The following is a 6,814-nucleotide window of genomic DNA, read 5'->3' on the forward strand; positions in this document are numbered from 1 at the left end:
GGGGGGGCGGCGGCCAAGGGGGGTGGAGTGCCCCCCAAGGCAAGTGGTGCGCCCCCCCACCTAGGGTTTCCAACCCTAGGCGCAGGGGGGGCGCACCAGCCCACTAGGGGCTGGTTCCCCTCCCACTTCAGCCCACGGGGCCCTCCGGGATAGGTGGCCCCACCCGGTGGACCCCCGGGACCCTTCCGGTGGTCCCGGTACAATACTGGGTGACCCCGAAACTTTCCCGATGGCCGAAACAGCACTTCCTATATAGTTTTCTTTACCTCCGGACCATTCCGGAACTCCTCGTGACGTCCGGGATCTCATCCTGGACTCCGAACAACATTCGGTTTGCTGCATACTCATATTCATACAACCCTAGCGTCACCGAACCTTAAGTGTGTAGACCCTACGGGTTCGGGAGACATGTAGACATGACCGAGACGGCTCTCCGGTCAATAACCAACAGCGGGATCTGGATACCCATGTTGGCTCCCACATATTCCTCGATGATCTCATCGGATGAACCACGATGTCGAGGGTTCAAGCAACCCCGTATACTATTCCCTTTGTCAGACGATATGTTACTTGCCCGAGACTTGATCGTTGGTATCCCAATACCTCGTTTAGTCTCGTTACCGGCAAGTTACTTTACTCGTACCGTAATGCATGATCCCGTGACCAGACACTTGGTCACTTTGAGCTCATTATGATGATGCACTATCGAGTGGGCCCAGTGATACCTCTCAGTTATCCGGAGTGACAAATCCGAGTCTCGATCCGTGTCAACCCAACAGACACTTTCGGAGATACCTGTAGTGCACCTTTATAGTCACCCAGTTACGTTGTGACATTTGGTACACCCAAAGCACTCCTACGGTATCCGGGAGTTACACGATCTCATGGTCTAAGGAAGAGATACTTGACATTGGAAAAACTCTAGCAAAACGAACTACACGATCTTGTGCTATGCTTAGGAATGGGTCCTGTGCATCACATCATTCTCCTAATGATGTGATCCCGTTGTCAACGACATCTAATGTCCATAGTCAGGAAACCATGACTATTTGTTGACCAACGAGCTAGTCAACTAGAGGCTTACTAGGGACGTATTGTGGTCTATGTATTCACACGTGTATTACGATTTCCGAATAATACAATTATAGCATGAATAAAAGACAATTATCATGAACAAGGAAATATAATAATAATCCATTTATTATTGCCTCTAGGGCATATTTCCAACAAAACTAACCAGCCCCAAAAGTAAGGCAACATCAAGTTCAATGCAGCCATGAGATTGCAAAAGCTAATTAGTTGACATTAAGTTCAGTAGTACAAGCAGGAACATTAGAGAGCAAATGCCAACATAGTGGCAGTGGATGCACTAAAACTACAAAGCCATAGTTAGGCGTACTGATAGATAGCTTTGGTTCAACTACCACCATGAGTGCCATTCCATATGAATCTGGTCTGAATAGTTTGTAATATAGATGACCACATGATGGTTTTGTATAGAAAATACACTTGTGATTTCCTTCTAAAGCATATGGACAGGACAGTGAGCAATAATTTCCCCTTATAATCTTGAAGGCGAAGATCCTTATCTGAGTATATGTTATTCTTCTATTCCTGCCGCCTTGACAAAGTCTGCCCAATTGGTATTGTGGCCCTCTTCTCCGTAGGAAAATATTCCAGAGCAGGCATGGAAATGAGCCCAGGATGAAAAATAATTAGTGTATTTTTGGGTGACATTGGCAAACATGACTTCATCTATCAATCATGAAATACAAAAACTTTGTTGATCTGGTTATAAAACACGATTTATGAAGAAGAGTATGCCTAGCTTTCAATTTGAGACCTCTTGAGCAAATATATTAGCGGCATTAGTATGAGAATTCCATATCTGTAGGAATTGCAATGACAGTGATGGCTACAGCACATGAACTAAATTATAGTGGTAGAATAGGATCAGTGTATTTCTGTTAATAAGGAGACTAATTTTTTTAAAGGTGATAAATACTTGTTGTTAATAAATAACAGTCCTCATACTCGAAAAGAAATATAATTTCTTCCACTAAAAGTATCACTAAGAAGTCTAGGTTGAGATACAAATTTTGAAGAAGTACACGATATAACAGAAATACAAAACATGATATGAACCATTAATTCCTGATATGCGGTGGAAGACACTAATTTAGAAGATACGAGCTAAAACACATTCACTTCTCGTTGATATAATATGCTAAGGCATAACATCTAAAACTATTATGAGGGCAAAAATATTTAATGGCTCCAAAAATGAATAAACAAAGAGAGCATTACTTTCCACATACCATAAAAGAAGAGCATTACTTTGCCAGATCACACAAACACACATCTTGTGATATGGTTTGGTTACCTGATCATCACTGGATGCCTGGAAAAAAGATTCCTGACCGTGACACCTTTTGGAGCCTTTTCATATTGTGGCAACTCTTGTAGGGGGCTAACAACCAATCAAAAGATAAAACCAGCATAACCACCTGCAGATAACACGTGCATAAACATGGATAACTGGGACCATATTGGTGATTGAGAGGAAGCGTACATAAATAGAAGACATATTTTATCACTAAGTTGCGTTAAACTGTTTAACAAAATAAAAATACATTTTGGGGCATATCCATATCGAACTCGACAGGGACAGAAGTAGTATTACAAGTGTAGAAATATGGGGCACGGGATATCTTTTGGGTCCTCGGCTGAAAAGTGCATCGAGACCAGCCAGAAAAGGGGAAAGCAAAGCCAGGGGTGGAATAAGCAGTACAACAATGAAAGCTCCATCGGATATCCAATAGTACTGTACAAACATAAGCAAGGTACTGGTAAAATCACCCAAAAGTATAGAATACAAATAAGCAACTACAATGTTTCTGAAATGCCAAAGCAAGGTAACATTTAAGATAAATAGGTAACAAGCTCTGAGAAATACATAAACTATAAGAAATCAACAAATATAACTCGTGGTAATGATTTCAAGAGCATGACCGACGCCAGTTTTTGCAAACCGAAATAAAAAAATACAGCTGAATATACTTGCAGTTAAAATAGATGGAAATGGTAAAAGCTCCTTCAAATCCGTACAAATTAAAACAGATTCGTGTAACTGAGTGCTGATTCCATCAAGAACTCAAGGAGCAAAAGGATAGAAATCCAGTTTAGTCACCAGAAATAGGAATAAGAAAGAAATACTAAAATATAGGGAATTTAACTATTTGTCAAATTGTGAGATATGTACATGCACCACTATCTCTTTGAGGTTGCCACTATCAAATCTTGAGTTTCACACGAATGAAACAGTGCTTGGCTAAGTATTCAGAAGGAAATAACAAGAAAATCATTAGGTGGAGAAAATTTAAAGTGCCACTCGATCTATTTGTGCATCAGCCACATAAGATTAGCCATGCTAGCTAGCTAGCTACACAAATCCATGACCGACCTAATCATGTGTACACAAGTCCTCCTGACCTCCCTTTTTTGCTTCCTATTCTTCCTGTACACATGAAGAACTGAAAAGGAGTAGCGAGAACAACCGGTCAGCAAAAAAGGTAGAAGAAAGACACATGTGAAGGAGACGTCCATCAAAGAGCCAATCAAGTAAATAGATCAGCAGCACAATAATATATATTTCACTGGTAGCAAAGAATTTTGTTAAATAATATAAAAGGAGATGCCATACCAAAGGAAATAGATAACAACATGTCCAGGAAGAAAAGAACGGCTCTCAGTTCATATGTTTCAGGTATTAGGCATAACCATGTATCTCATATACATGTGAACAAAACAATATATGAACTTATATATGAACTGTACATTGTAAAAGGAGGAAAGTTTATTAGTCACCTTAACAGTGTATCTCCAAACACAAAAATGACTAATAATTTCCTAGGGAATTAGAAAAACACTGTCGAACAGATTACGGTTCAAGATGGACAACCTTTTTTAAAAACCCTACGCAATTGACTGACCGAGCGGATGCGTAACAGTGGTGGCGACGGCGACGACGGCGCCGCTGGTGCCGAACTGGTACAGAGCGTAATCTGTCACAGGCGAATCAACCTCCATGAAACTATCCTGTAGAATTAAATCAGACATTACAAACCCAAACATGTTTGCTGAATAGACCTTAGGTGGAATGTAACCAGCTCTACAAGAAACAGAACAGAGGATACTTCAAAATCGCAGAGCCACGTGCATGAATTATATTAATCTGACAAAGCATGCTAGGAAAACTTTACTCCTTATAAAGGAAAATACACAGCCTGTCATGCAGTAGAACACTATAACCTACCTTCTGGGGATCACTTGGTGCATGAGAAGTGGTATTTTTTCTATCTGCAGCTTTATCTAATTCAGAAATTGTATGCTTAGCTTGAACTGAACTTCCCTTGGCCATTTTTTGTAGAAGTAATATCCCTTCTAAAAGATAAAAACAATCACCAGACTGCAACTATCACCAGACTGCAACTATCAACAATATCCCTTGGAAAAGATACCAAGAACTACCAGACTACAACACATATCCCTTTACAGAATATCCGATCTCCGCAGGAACTACCAAACCCTGAAGCCCATCTCTCACACCCGAACCCGCCACTCCCAAACACGGCAAACAACAGGCTAGTAGATAAATAGAAGTACTGATATGGAGCATGCATGAGGGCCCCTTACATGGCAGACTTGGCGTTGGGCACGGCGTCGAAGAGGACGCAGTAGATGTCGGCTACTCAGGCCTCTACCTTAACCCGACAGCTCCGGGGCCGCATCTGTGGCCGTGACAAATGACCCACATAGCTTTCAATGCAAATGAAAGTAACCCTCAGAGTACAGACCTGATGAAAATTGGTGAAAAGAACCAGCTACCAGAAGTATAGTAAAAAGCCCAGCTCAAATATCTGTCAGTTAAATCACTATGAAGAGACGTTGGGACTAAAATGAGAGGACTTTGCAAGGTAACATGACAACAATGAGGGTGTTGTAGGGTAACATAACAGGGACGATTAAATTTGCTACATAAAGTTGATTACAATGACGATATTCAAATTCAGCAATCCGTGTGCCAATGAACTCTCTGTATGCTGAACATCCAAAGGGGGATGATGGAGGATGTTGCAGTTTTGGTCAAATTTAAGTTGAACCATCAATTTTACTTGCAGTTCATACTGCCTGTACAGTTGCAAGGTGAATCCAACTCACATCTGAGTGGGAGAGGGAGGGAGGGAGGGCAGTAGTAGGCAGCCATGAATCATACCCATCGCTGCATCTGGCCTGGCTGCGTGAGGAGGGTCAGCTCCTCCGGCCACGCGCTCTACATAGGGAGCAGCCACGGCATGCCCTTGAACCAAGCAGCTACTCCATGGCCTTCCTGCACACAAGCAGAGATGAGACGAGACCTCATGCATGCACGCGCAAATCAAATGAAAAATAAGAATATGCAAAAGGGAGGAGAGGATGATATCCGAATAAGCAAAGGCCAGATCTATTCGACTACCCCAACTCAGCTACGCCTCGATAATGGCCATGGGTTATGACTTATGACTGGCTTGACTCGATTGCGTGGATCTGTCGCACCAATCTGAGGATGATGACACCCGCTGAAAGCCCCTTTTGCACAGTAGTTTTTAGGTTGAACTAATTATACTCCTATTTTGTTTTTAGAAATATTTCACTCCTGTTTTGGCAAAGGCGAATCGACCTCAAAAGCTTAATGAAGTTGGTATTATTGATTTTATCTAAAAGGGGGAGATGCCTGACCTGCACATTTTGAGACCAAGGCGACCAACCGTATATGCTGGACAGCCGTTATAATTTTACCAGCTCAAGAAATCCTAAGGAGTGCCATTTAGGATAACATGAGCAACTCAAGCACATGTTGGCAGCAACATACAGTCATTACAGAATTTTATACACATCCACCTCAAGCATGACTACATTGTGATTTAAACAGTGAAATCAGGACCTATAATATACTAATTATCAATCACTCAACTTGCATCGTTACTTTTTTCCCATTACTCAACAACATGAGAAAAGAAAAATTCCTGATAGGGAGCAAGTAAGATTTGCTGCAAGCGGATCATGTCACCTGCCTCATATTTTTGTGAGTTCACTTCCTCCCTGGCTGGAAGATCATTAGAACCTCTTCCATCACCGCAGAACACTGAAAAAGAAAACAATTCGGTAATTACCAAAAAGCTAAACGTACAATATGAGAATATATCAAACATCTTGCGGTAAAGCACCATGAAGCGAGCATATAGTTATACTCTTGATTACTATCAATGGTTTCATTGATCCTATTTTGCGCAGGTCAATACAGAAGGAACCAAATCAGTTAACAGAGTGTATTTCTCAAGAAATGTTTACCCTATTTTTACAGAGATGCAAAGGGAGAGGGAGACGGCGTGAATCTGAATGTTTGTACCTGGTAGAGGAGCTTCTTGAGGATGAGGTCTGCAACATCCATGACGGTGTGGAAGCGGCCAGAGAGGAAGACAATCCTGTGGTATGTGCTTGCCAAGGTTAGCATGTGGAACCCTGCAGAAATGTGTTGCTAAACATCAGAAAATCTACCAGAGGTCTGTTAAAGAACTTCCCAAACCGCGGAGTTGAGCCTAAACATCTACATCATGTGCATGCAAAAGAATGGCTTCATGATGCATGTAGAGTCCACATCGGTTGGTCTAAATCGTATGTAGAGTGCACATCACCTAGATGAATCACAAACAGAAGTAACAAATGAAAAAGCCAAACAGCAGTAAACACATGCATCACCATGAAGACCCTGAGC

At 41.7% G+C, this 6,814-nt stretch overlaps 1 long non-coding RNA gene across 9 annotated transcripts; it reads right to left on the reverse strand.

The window, feature by feature from the left end:
* Positions 1–1,173: 1,173 nt before the first annotated feature.
* LOC123118465 (uncharacterized) lies at positions 1,174–5,767 on the reverse strand. 9 transcript variants are annotated; one of them, XR_006458047.1, is made up of 6 exons: positions 5,276–5,759; positions 4,696–4,818; positions 3,962–4,098; positions 3,464–3,533; positions 2,319–2,507; positions 1,174–1,656 (listed from the first exon to the last, which is right to left on the reverse strand). It is a non-coding gene; the product is annotated as an uncharacterized lncRNA (long non-coding RNA). The 9 variants fall into 9 exon arrangements; XR_006458053.1 differs by having other exon boundaries at positions 3,704–4,098; positions 4,696–5,767; XR_006458059.1 differs by having other exon boundaries at positions 3,464–4,098; positions 4,696–5,389; positions 5,516–5,763.
* Between the last annotated feature and the right edge of the window lie 1,047 nt (positions 5,768–6,814).

Source organism: Triticum aestivum, chromosome 1B (genome assembly GCF_018294505.1).
Source record: "Triticum aestivum cultivar Chinese Spring chromosome 1B, IWGSC CS RefSeq v2.1, whole genome shotgun sequence".
NCBI classification, from domain to species: Eukaryota; Viridiplantae; Streptophyta; class Magnoliopsida; order Poales; family Poaceae; genus Triticum; species Triticum aestivum.